This window comes from Balaenoptera physalus (assembly GCF_965194825.1).
Source record: "Balaenoptera physalus genome assembly, chromosome: 14".
NCBI lineage: Eukaryota > Metazoa > Chordata > Mammalia > Artiodactyla > Balaenopteridae > Balaenoptera > Balaenoptera physalus.
In genome coordinates this window covers 20,988,662-21,001,080 of record NC_138893.1, presented here as the reverse complement: position 1 = coordinate 21,001,080, position 12,419 = coordinate 20,988,662, and the positions used below count along the sequence as shown (strand labels likewise).

The 12,419-nt window shown below is 47.9% G+C and overlaps 1 long non-coding RNA gene across 1 annotated transcript; it reads right to left on the bottom strand.

Moving 5' to 3' along the window:
- Window positions 1–10,015: 10,015 nt before the first annotated feature.
- LOC309642452 lies at window positions 10,016–10,724 on the bottom strand. The gene is made up of 3 exons (XR_014253218.1): window positions 10,648–10,724; window positions 10,387–10,506; window positions 10,016–10,308 (listed from the first exon to the last, which is right to left on the bottom strand). It is a non-coding gene; the product is annotated as an uncharacterized lncRNA (long non-coding RNA).
- Between the last annotated feature and the right edge of the window lie 1,695 nt (window positions 10,725–12,419).

The window sequence follows — 12,419 nt, the reverse complement described above, 5'->3', positions numbered from 1 at the left end:
CCCTGACTTCACACTACATTACGAAGCTACAGTGTTTTGTGCAATTGGCACAAAAACAGGCACGCAGACCAGAGGAACAGGACAGAGACCCAAGAAATAAACCTACGGTTATGCGGTAAGTTAATTCACAAGAAAAGAGCCAAGAACATACACTGGGGAAACAACAGTCCCCTCAATAAATGGTGCTGGCAAAACTGGACACCACACACCAAAGAACACTGCAGTCTGTCTACACCACACAAAAACTGGCTAAAAACCCAGTGTTCCACATGAAGCCCTTCCTCTCCTGGGTCCTCTGAGGACAGACACCCTCAGCACTCAACTAGACACAAGAAGCTTCTCCCCCACTTTTCCTCACCTTTTCCTTTAGCAGCGTCACCTCCCAGCAGGTCCAGAGGACACCTGGCTCCTGTCAGCGTGAACTGGACCCCACAGTGTCCCAAAGCCCCAGTGAGTCCTGAGGAAACCCGGCTTCTGCTACATCCGTTCTGCTGTGGAAATTCAAATTGAAATAGAGCCAAATGAACCCATGAATTCTCCAAAATAGTTAAGGAGCAATTAACTAGAAACCGTAAGAAATGAAATGATCATAGACACAGACTTTACTTATTCTTTTTTAATATTTATTTATTTAGCTTCGCTGGGTCTTAGCTGTGTCACACGGGACCTTTTTTTTTTTTAAGTTGCAGCATGCGAACTCTTAGTTGAGGCACGTGGGATCTAGTTCCCTGACCAGGGATGGATCCCAGGCCCCCTGCACTGGGAGCACAGAGCCTTAGCCACAGGACAACCAGGGAAGTCCCTAGACACCAACTTTAAAACTTATGCCAAATTCACACAAATTTATTCACAGACATTTCAAATGCAAGGCTATGAAAATTACAGAGAAACATAGAAGAAAATCTACATGACCTTGGGTTTCCTCTATAGATCACGAGCTTTGAGTTTTAACATACAAGGCCAATCACAAAAGAAAAAAATATGGTGGACTTTATAAAATTAACGATTTCTACTCTCAAAGACTTTATTCACAAAGTCAAAATGAGGCAGGAGATAAATGGTCTCCAGCCTACGCATTTACAACTGGCCTCGGGTTCACACTTCCTGGGGTGAGAAAAAAATGGGCTCCAGGCTGGACATTCATTACCAACCCCCTGTTTACATTTCCCGAAGCAAGAGACAAACGAGCTCTAGGACTACATATTTATGACCGGACTCCTGTCTATATTTCGGGGTCTGCACCTCGATATGAAAACCAGCAACAGAAATAGGGTAAATACCCAGACATTGGACATTTTTATGGGAGGGACAGAGTGGGACTAAACCCTGTTAAAAGATCAAGAGGTCATACATTTCTCATCCTTGGGGCAAGGGAAACATTGCACATGTGCAGAAAGGTTCCTTGGGGGTCAAAAAGGAAGGGGCACCACCCCAAAATAGGTGATGCTAAGGTCGTCCCACAGGCCTCTGGGTGGTAATCCATGTTGAAAAAAAGTTGCGCACGCATGTTGGGGAGGGTCCCAGGGCAGGGCAGGTGTGGAAAAAGAAAGCAGATAATTGGCAAGAGGTGAACAGAGACCCGGAAGAACTGCCCTATATAAGTGACTTAACCGCCTCTCTACTGCACTCCTCCTCATTAGGCAGGGTGTCCACACCCTTTCTCTCCGGGTGTGCATCTCTGCCTTGCTTCTGTCTGAACTAAACAAACTGTTTCTCTGTGTGCTCTCCCACTTGTTGCTGTGCTATGTCTCTAATAATAAACTTTGTACTTGTTTTTACAGTTTTTACCTCTATGAGAAATGCATTTTTCACTGGGGGCAAGAGCTAGCGGGGGTGGTGGCTAGGATTCCTGGTTTTCATCCAGGCTACCCAGGTTCAATTCCTGCGCAGGGAATGAAGATCTCGCTTCATGCCACCACTCACTGCTGCCTCTCCAAGATAAAAAAGACAAGCCACAAACTGGGAGAAAAATACTTGTAAACCACATATCCAGTAAACGACTTGGACTCAAAGTGGACAAAGACCTCTAGAACAGCCCCATTTTAAAAATGGGTAAGGATTTGAACACACACCTGGCCAAAAAAGATATACAGCTAATAAAAATCATACAAAAATTATACAAAAAATCATATACTATTAGGGATTTCCAAATTAAAATCGTGAGCCATCACAGCACACCTACTAGGATGGCTAAACTCCAACAAAACCATGGCAACACCGACTGCTGGAGGGTGAGGAGCAACCCCTCCTCATGGCTGGGGTGCAGGCACAGCCACCTGGCAAGACAGTTCCGCAGCTTTTTTCCACAACTAATCAAGCATCCCCTCGGGGTCCAACAATTATGCGTCCAGTATATAGGCAACTGCTTTGAAAATCTATGTCCAAAAGCAGACAAGGATGCAATTATGCACAGCAGCACTATTCATAATGGCTAAAAACCTGAAGAAATCAGGATATCCTTCACTAGATGACTGCATAAGCAAAGTGGAGGACATCCATGTCAAGGCGAGCAGAATACACCACGCCAATATATGTCTCTCTGGCATAAGGATTATTTCAGTCTCATTCAAAAAAAGAAAGATAGAAAAAACTGAGTAGAGACTGACCTTTTATGAAGGACATTTATAAGGAAATCTCCACTTGTAATGGAGTGTCCCTCTTTGCACCAGAAATAGAAGGATGATTAAATCTCAAGTTACTCTTATCAACGGAGAAGTCCTGACTTAAATCTGCATACAATACCTTTGTTTACTGTGCTTTGCATGATAACCTGCCACTATTGGCTTCCCCCCTTCCCCAAGGTCTGTTGTTTTTATCTGAAGATGGTATTTGGTATTTAAGCTGATGGCTTTGGCCATTTCAGGGACTGACTCAATTTTTCTGGGTAGCTCCCCTGTATACAGGAGGTATACATGCTGTTAAACTTCTTTTTTCTACTGTTAATCTGGCTTTTATTAGACGGCGGGGGTGGGGCTCAACCAAGAACCTAGAAGGACAGAGTGAAAATTGTTTTTCCTTCCATACACATGCAGTGGAATACTACTGAGCAGCAGAAAGGAATGCACCATCAACCCATGGAAAGACATGGATAAATCCTCAGTATATACTGCTACGTGAAAGCATCCAGGCTGAGGGGGCTGCACACAGTATGACCCCATTCGTGACAGTCTGGGAAAGGCAAAGCTACACAGATGATAAGCAGATCATGGGGTGGGGGTTTGAAGTATTCCATGTGACACTCTAGGATGGATACCTGTCACTATGCATTTGTCTAAACTCACAGATGTGTATAGCCCAAGGGGTCAGTCAAACTCTATTCAAATTTCGTTATTTACAGTGTAGGGGTATTACAGGATGGAATACTCAAGGTGACCGAATCTAATCTAACTGTATTAGAAATGCATGGAAAAATCTCACTGTAGGGGATGGGATAAAAGGTGCTGACCTAAGTTAACTGTGGAAATGAACGCAATCTCTAAACTAAATGCAAAATGTACACAAACAGTGGACTTTATTTTATGGAGTTCTTTCCAGGGTGTAGCAGCTAACAATTCTGAAACCTCTGCACATGTAATCTGGAAAGGAGCAACGCATAGGTAAATGGCAGATAGTGGGCACCAAGCTCCTCACTGTGGGAGTGGGAAGTTACAGATAAGCAAGGGGAGAGCCTCTGCCCTCAGAATACTTGGCTGAACTTCCTGGGAGGATGGTGTGGGGAGTTCACTGGCCATAGGACATGCACAGATCTTTACACTGGGAAGGCTGTGAAGACATTGGAAACTCACACCCCATCTTTCCACCCATACCTGCTGCAAACACTCAGCCCTCTGTAATCAGCCAGTTGCACCTTTTTAGACATTCTTGCCCCCAGGCACATAGAGGAGCGTGAGGGTCTTGCATTACCTCTAACCTGTCCCAGAATCCAGGCCCTGGGGATGGAGCCAGGATGGGGGTGCCTGGGCTCCTGACCAGCAGGTGAGAGGAAGGAGGAGGACCAGTCCTGAGGACAGAGGTTCCCTCAAGTCTGTGAGCCCAGGAGCCCCGATGGGATTCATTCCCAGTGCGGACATGGGCGGGGTCTGCAGTGGTTCTGTGCTCCCCCTGGGCCCCTTTGATGAAACCATGGCAGCAATGGGCCCAGAAGTCTCCTGGTGGTGTTTCAAACTGACACAGCAGTTTTACAAAGGAACAGGAGAATGAAGCTGAGCTCCTGACGGCCACTTCTTCTGGCTCTGAGTTGCTTCTGTCAGGCCCACAGACACATCCGTGGAGTCTGCTGTAACCCACCTTCCCCAGCCTGGTCTTTCCTCTCCCTCCCTGCGATGAGTCCCGTGACATTTCCAGCCCGGACCCCTCTCCCAGGCCAGACGCCTCTGTCCAGTCACTGAACCCCCATCTCACCTTGGGGGCTAACAGGGCCCTCAGGGGACCGGGATCCTGCAGCTCCCCACACCCAGGAGCAGCCCCACCTTCCCTGGTTGCTGAGCCCAGACACCGGGTGTAACCGAACAGGACCCTACGGGGCCTTCCCAGGACAGACCCACCCCCCCCCCATATCCTCTGCTGTAGCTCCTCTCTGAAGTACCTGGATAACAGCATCTGATGCACGCTTCCTGAGTTGTTTTACAGACTTCTACCAGATGGAAGACATTAACTACTGTACTTGATGATCAAGAGCCCCCAGACCTACTGGCACCTAAGGATTGATACTGTTCACCACCCTGTTACCTCACCATCAACCAACCAGAGAATTGTGCACCAGCTGATCTCATACCCTGCGACCCCCTCCTCCAAATTCACACTAATTCCCCTCTACACCCACAGCCCTGGCCCAAGCCCGATCTACTGCCTGGTTCCTCCATCAGGCCCTGACAAAGCTCCCTGCCCCCACGGTGCGTCTCACATCCCACCCCAACGTGGTCTTTCTGAAGCATAAACGAGACTGTGACTCTCTCCCACATGTAATCCCCAAATGTTTCCCCACTTTCGCTAGAGTATCTGCTGGGAGAAACATCTGCCAAGGCCCTGAGAGTCCCCGGCATCCCTACTAGGCTGGTGGCTCTTGGTTCCCTGATACTGAGCACCTCAGCAGGCCAGGAGACACGGCAGGAAACCCCAGAACTGCTCACCTCAGGATGGGGCTGGCACTGCCACTGCCTGATCAAAGAGAGCAGAGACGGGTTCCCCAACTGGGACACAAACTCTGCACGAGTGGCCTCTCCCTTAGCTATCGCATGATCCCCATGGGACTTGAGGGAAGGAAGGACCCAGGCACATGTTAGTTCCTAAGCAGGATGCTGTGGGCTCAGTTGTGCCCCCCAAAATTCACATGCTGAATCCCTAACCCCCAGGACCGCAGGATATGACTGTTATTTGGAGATGGGGTTTTTAAAGAGGTGATCAAGGTAAAATGAGGTCACTAGGGTGGATCCTAATCCAATAAGACTGATGTCCTACCAGAAGAGATTAGGACACAGAAGATCATGTGAGAAGATGGCTGTCTACACACCAAGAAGAGAAGCCTCAAGGAAAAACCAGCCTGCAGACACCTTCATCTCAGACAGCATCCAGGACTAGGAGGTAGGTCTGTTGTTCAAGCTCCCCGGTCTGTGGTGTTTGTTATGGCAGCCCCGAGCAGACTCACACACAGGGTAAAGAAGGTCTCACACTAGATAGCCCACTCTCCATTCCCCCGTATGTGAGTTACAGTGGCCTCAGGAACTGAGGAAGGTGTGCCCGAGGAAAGGCACAAGATATGAGATTTTAGGCATAACGCGACTGCACTGATATTTTTTTTTCCTTTTTTAAAGATTTTTAAAATCTTTATTTATTTAATTTATCTTTGGGTGCGTTAGGTCTTCATTGTTGCACACGGGATTTCTCTAGTTGCGGCGAGGGGGGCTTCTCTTCACTGCGGTGCGCGGGCTTCTCATTGCGGTGGCTTCTCTTGTTGCGGAGCACGGGCTCTAGGCCTGGGGGCTCAGTAGTTGTGGCACACGGGCATAGCTGCTCTGCGGCATGTGGGATTTTCCCGGACCAGGTCTCGAACCCGTGTCCCCTGCATCAGCAGGCAGATTATCAACCACTACACCACCAGGGAAGCCCCATGACTGCACTGATCTTAAACGAGCCTGATCTACATTCACACGAGATGGTTTTGTCCTGTATATACACCCACATTAGCACCTTCAGTCTCAAGGGCAGACCTTTGTCTTCACCACCTCCACTGAGAGCATTACCTTAATCTGCTCTGAACCAACTCCTATAGGATTTCCAGAACCACAAAGCATCAGAGACTGCATGCTGCTGTGTAATCATGTTTCACAGGACCAGAGGCTGTGCGCCAGCTTCCGGGTGACCCTGCCACAGCAGAGCCGCCCAGCTGTCCACCAGAACCCTCGTCCCTTTCTCCTGTTCACAGCCAGCCTGCACCTCCCAGCCTTCCCACCCATTGCAGCTCCAAATGGAAGTGCTGGACGTGGTGAGGGCCTTGGCCAGCCTGTGTCCTAGGATGGAGGGCACGGTGCCATGTGGTCACCCCATCCCCTGCTGGTTGGAGCCCTCCACCTGAAAGCAGGGAAGAGAAACAAGGAGGACAGAGCCTGGGCCCCGACCCCCACCTGCCCTGAACTATCACATGAACGGAACACAGACATCTTGAGCATCAGACTATTTTGGGGGGACACTTTGTTCCAGTAACAAACCTTTACTTTAAAAACCAAGGTGCTTTACAGATCCTTCCCCAACTGTAACAGAAAGTGAGGCTTACTTTCATCATAGAATAAAGTTATGAGGAATTTACAGGCCAAAGAAACTTAGGTTTGGGATACTCAATTAGTGAAGAATCTAAACAGACTTTGGGTTTGGGGTAGTAAATTAAAGAAGTACCAAGGGTTGTTCATATAGGCTTCTGCACCTTTCACATGAGAGACTTATTTCCTGCTTTCAAGGAGATAGAGAGTCAGAGTGTCGCTCTTGCATCAGCCATTTATTAAGGAACTGTAATTCAAAATAATTGATATGCCACTGTGGAGCACCCCTCCCTGAGACCCAGCAATACACAGAGGTGGGAATACATGCATATATTTCCTTGCATTGTCAGCTGAGCACTTTCAGCTCCTATATGCAACTTTTTCATAACATTCTCTAGTAAAAGGAACCAGAGCTCTTTGAAATAATGGCTGGCACTAGGACTGACACAGTAAACATATGAGCCAGGACAATCTTGAATCTTATATCAGAAAATAAGGAAGTATCAAGAAAAAAAATCCACAGAGTGGAATGATGTCAAAGGAAAACAGGAGCCAATGGAAAGAGCTCTCAATAGCCAAAGTAGGAATGAACTTAGCAACAAAATCTGGACTGCTGGATTATAACAAAAAGTTAAAAAAACAAACAAACAAAACTGTCCACAGGTGTCCATGCTGGTAAAAATAAGTAACTGCATAGGGTTTTCTTTGTTGGTTGGTTTGTTTTAATCAATAAGGCTGAATAGAAATCTCCTATGTGGAAGTCCAAATAATTGATGTGGACACTCAGCCATCCATGGATTGTGGAGGTGGAGATAACTCCTGTCTCCATAAGTGCTGCTTCCCAAAGTAGCTTCCTCCTGAAGAAGACACACAGCACGGAAATGGGAAAAACTTAACTTCATTGTGGGGAAATCTGACAAACTACCTCAGCCAGGTGACCAAAGTTAATAGTAACAGTGATAAGTTGCCTTGAGAGCCTGTTCCCTTGATATAAAGTGATGAGAAAGCACTTTACCTCTGTGATCTGCTTACTCAAAACGCATAACTCAAGCCTAATCCTGAGAAAAACACCAAGTAAATTCCAATGCGGGACAGTCAACAAAGTATCTGACCAGTACTCCTCACCAATGTCAAGGTCATAGAAACAAGGACAGTCTGAGAAACTGTGAAAGCCCAGAAGAGCCTAAACAGACATGATGACTAAATGTCACATGATACACTGGATGGCATCCTGGAAGAGAAAAACTTAGAATGAAGGAAACCCAAATGAAATATGGATGTCAGTTAATAAGTGACAATTCAGATGAAAACTAGAATGAGAAACCTATTGCATCACACTAGAAATCTAGAGGAAATGGGTAACTTCCTAGTAAAAACACACATTAACAAAACAGAACATAACAAAGGAAAATACAAACACAAGAGTTAAGCCACCAAAAGACCTCTTCCCCATTTTGCTTGTCCTTTCATTGTTCCGGGATTTCGCTCTCCTGGGACAGGGAAGGAACAGAGACACAGCAGTCTGGCAGTTCCCCTAAATTCGGACCCTACTCAGTGTCTTCATCTCTCCCAGCCATGCCCCATCCAGTAGGGCACCCAAGGGAGTCTCAGGGATTATTCGTTCTGAGGTATCAGCTATGACTTTTTTGATTCCAATGGACTGGGCACACTTACTAAAGTAAAATAAAACATTATTTTTAAACGATAGAAATAAATTAATAACTGCAAGAGACAGGTTTAAGAGTGGATTTGGACCTGGCAGTTCTGGTGGCTCACTCTCTTGCAGTGTGATCTGGTCTCCCTCCAATCCTTTGTCCTGCTAAATGCCTTTGGGTGGCCCCATGCACAGGAACACTCTCTCTCACTGCATCCAGGGCTTCCAGAAACTGCAGGCGACACCCACTCAATGTCCATTTTAACAGAAAAGAAGAGGTTCAGTTAAGGTCAGTGACTGTGGTCACCCATCCAGGGCTCTTGCTGTCCTCCCTTGATGGCAGGAAGCTCTTCCACTAGCTAAAATAGCAACTTTGCTGTTGGTGGTAAACTCAAGACTCTTGCTTTGGGCATCGGGGCCTCACATCAGAGGCTGGCCCTGATTGCCAGTGTACCTCAAAAGGCACACAGACTTCATTTGTGTCCCTGGGAGGTGGGAGCCCAGGAGTCACACCTGCCCTCTGACTATATTAATCACCCATCTCCACAGAACACATTTGCTCATTTCCCAGTCTCTGCTCTCTCCTTTACAGAGAACAGAAACCAAATGGTAGGTGGTAAGGAAACTGTTACTTAGCGGAGCAGTGTCTCAAGGATGATTCTATACCGTGGAATCCACAGTTGGCTGGCTTTCCAGAGGCCGCAGGGACTGGGCCCGGATGCACGTGGCTCCTGGAGACCACGTGGCCTCAGAGTGAAAACACCAGCTGGGAAGCCACTTGCTCCCATACCTTTGATTTTTAATGAGTATGAATGTCAAAGGTTTGCAACAACCCGAAGGCCAGAGGATTGCAGGGCCAAGGTCTGCTGTATGCTGGTTGTGGCCAGGTCCACACTCAATGTCTGGAGGGTTACGTCCTCTCGGAAGGCTGAGAGGCTATGAGGGAGGAGGCCCTTTTCTCAATCACATGGATGTAGGGAACTGAAACATCCCAAGGGGCCGTCTACGCTGCCCAGGTAGCTGTTCAATTGCACAGCAGCAAGGTCAGCTTAGTGATTGGCCACAGGGGCTTGACAGGGCCCAGGCAGGTCTGAGCTGGAGGACCACAGATGCCTGCCTGGGTGGTCAGGGGTCAAGGGATATTCTGAGATTTTATTATCTACTACTGCCCACTCAAATGGGACAAAGGATGCAGCCAGTCCTGAAGGGCACCGCCAGCCCTCAAGAAAGCAGCATATGGGGGCTGGCAGCACTACAGCCTTGCATGCATGCCAACATGTCCCACTGAGCGCACTGCGTGTCAGGGCTGGGCTGGAACCTGGGTCCAGCCCCACCCTCCCCATGTTGGCGGCGGGGGACCTTCCTGACTTCTGAGGCCCTCCACAACCACAGACTGAGGTTAAGTTGGAGATGAAACAGCCAGCAACCAGAGCAGACATTTCATTCATCTTCTTTAGAGTCCAGGATGCGGAGAGGAAGCAGAGGCGGAGCAGAAAACCAACAGTCCAGCTCGACCCCGCGTCACTTGTACCAGGTGAGTCCTGTCCATCGTGGAGGCTCAGATAGAAGAGAGAGGGGAAGGCGAAGCAGGCCCATAAGATCGTGAACACTAGGTGTGTAAAGTATGAGTACTTTCTGGTTTTCTTTATATTTACAGGAATTACTATTTTTCAATCATTAAGATACACTATTAGTAAAATAAAAAGATTAAAATTGTGTACACATTTTCACACGCCCCTCACTAAATGTGAATTCTGTAGAAGGTACACATCTTCTGAAATCTCTTCTTACAAGAGTCACGGATTTACTTACTAAAAGCTGGCTGGAATCAACACAGGTGACTGCAGTTTTAGGATTGCCTGGGTCCGTGGCTTGCCGGGCTGCAGTTCCTACTTTCCACCTCTGTAAGATGCAGGTGGAGAAGAAAGGGTGAGACCTGTCTCTCTATGAGCTGTTCAGCTAGGACTCTGAGGTACTTACCTTGTGCAGCACGTGGTAGCAGAAGCACGGGTCACAGCAGGAACAGAGTACTTGGTCTCGGCCCTTAGATGACCCAGAGTGGACATTACATACTCAGCCAACAACCAGAAAAGAGAGTCCCTTTATTAAAAAAAAAAAAAAATTACATTCAGCCAGCACCTTGGGTTCACCCAGGCCTGCTCTGACCTTCTGTTCCCCCTCTAGCACAGGCCAACGAGATAGCTCTGGGCAAAGCTGTGTTCCCACTCACCTCCCACCCACCTCAGTCAGGTCTTGCTGAACCCAGAGCACCAGGAATGCTGACCATCCTTGCAGTTTGGGGCCCCAAGGCTGTAAGCTCATCCCAGCAGGCCAGCTCTCTGGGGTCCTTCCGGCACACTCCCGAGGGTAGTGATGGGGACGCAGCTGGAATCTGAGTCGCACAGTCTGCTCATTTCACCTTCACTTGTTACGAAAAAGGTCTTTACCCATGAAACATTCACCCCACTTTTGGTCCTTTAAAAAAACAAATTTTCTTAGGAACTTTTACACCAAAGTGTCTTCCGGAAAGCAAACGTTCAGCAATAAGATTTATTTCAGTACAATTTCATTTTATGTACATACAAGTGTACTTAAAGAGGGCCATGTATAAAATGAGATGCCTAGTTTGCCACTTCTTTGAAGTCTGAGGCACCTGCGGGTGAGCATACCTGAGGTTTGTGATTGTTGCTTTCATGGAGTACTGTCTTCCGCCTTTATCTCCAGACCCAAGGATGGGGAACAAAGGTGAAACAGGTCTGCACACTGCAAAATGTCTTCAGAAATCTGCAAACCCAGCTTCTTACAGGAGTAAAAGGTTAAGGACCAGGACAATGAAAGGGCGTGTGGGGGAAGGAATAGCAAGTAACCAAAACAAGGTGTCTGCGACCAGCCCATCTTCTCTGTCACGAGTGTGCACCTGGAGCTGGTCTCTGTGTTTGGGGAGCCCTTGTGCTTCACAGAAGCAGTGCTGAGCCAGGGTAGAGGAGCTGGCCACAGACACCACCTGCCAAGTACCTGTGGGACCCACTCTCAGTCCTGAGCTAAGGTTAAACCATAATTACATTTATTTACTTATTTACTGTGACAGGCAACGTGCTCAGTACTTGGAGTGACTATATTCCCCCTCATTTTATTGTTTTAAACCACTTTATGAAGGTATCATTGACATACAGAAAGCTGTACATGATTAATACATGCAACTTTGTGAGTATGGAGACAGATTACACCCATGAAACCATCACCACAATCTACACCGTAAACATATGTGTCGCTCCAAAGGTGTCCTCCCGACCTATTCATTCCTTTATTTATTATTATTCCTATTATCATCATTCTTTGTGTGTATGGTAAGAACACTTAAGGTAGGAGCCATCCTCAGTAAATTTTAAGCACACAATACAGTATTGTTAACTACAGGCACCATATTATACAGCAGAGCTCCAGAACTTGTTCATCTGGCATAACTGAAACTTTGTGCCCTTGGACTAGCACCTCCCAATTTCTCAGGGACTCAGAAGGGGTGACCTGTTGCCTCGGGCCTTGACAGCTGGGAGGAGGCAGAGCCTTGGCGTCTTCCTGCTCTGTCCAGACCTACGCGCGGTCTGCAAATGCTCTGCCCCTGGCCGCCGCCCCTTGTTCACACGCCCTGGTGTAAAACCCCAAGTTTGGACCCCAGGCCACCCATGCATGAGTGGCAGAAACCCTTCCCCAGGGACCTCCCTCTGCCTCCTTTTCCTAGTCTTCTCCCTCCCTCCCTCCCATGCCTCTCCTTGCTTCCCCGTGAAGAAGGAGCTGGTGGAGAAAAGCGAAGCCCGGCGGCTACAATGACACACACACACACACACACACACACACACACACACACACACACACACACACACACACACACACACACAGCTCCATGCGGTGAGGGCTGCTCTGAGTGGTCGGTGCGTTCACACATTAAGCCTCATGACGACCTCGGGAGGGCAGTCCTCACTGTTCCCCCATTTCACAGATGAGGGCCCGAGGCA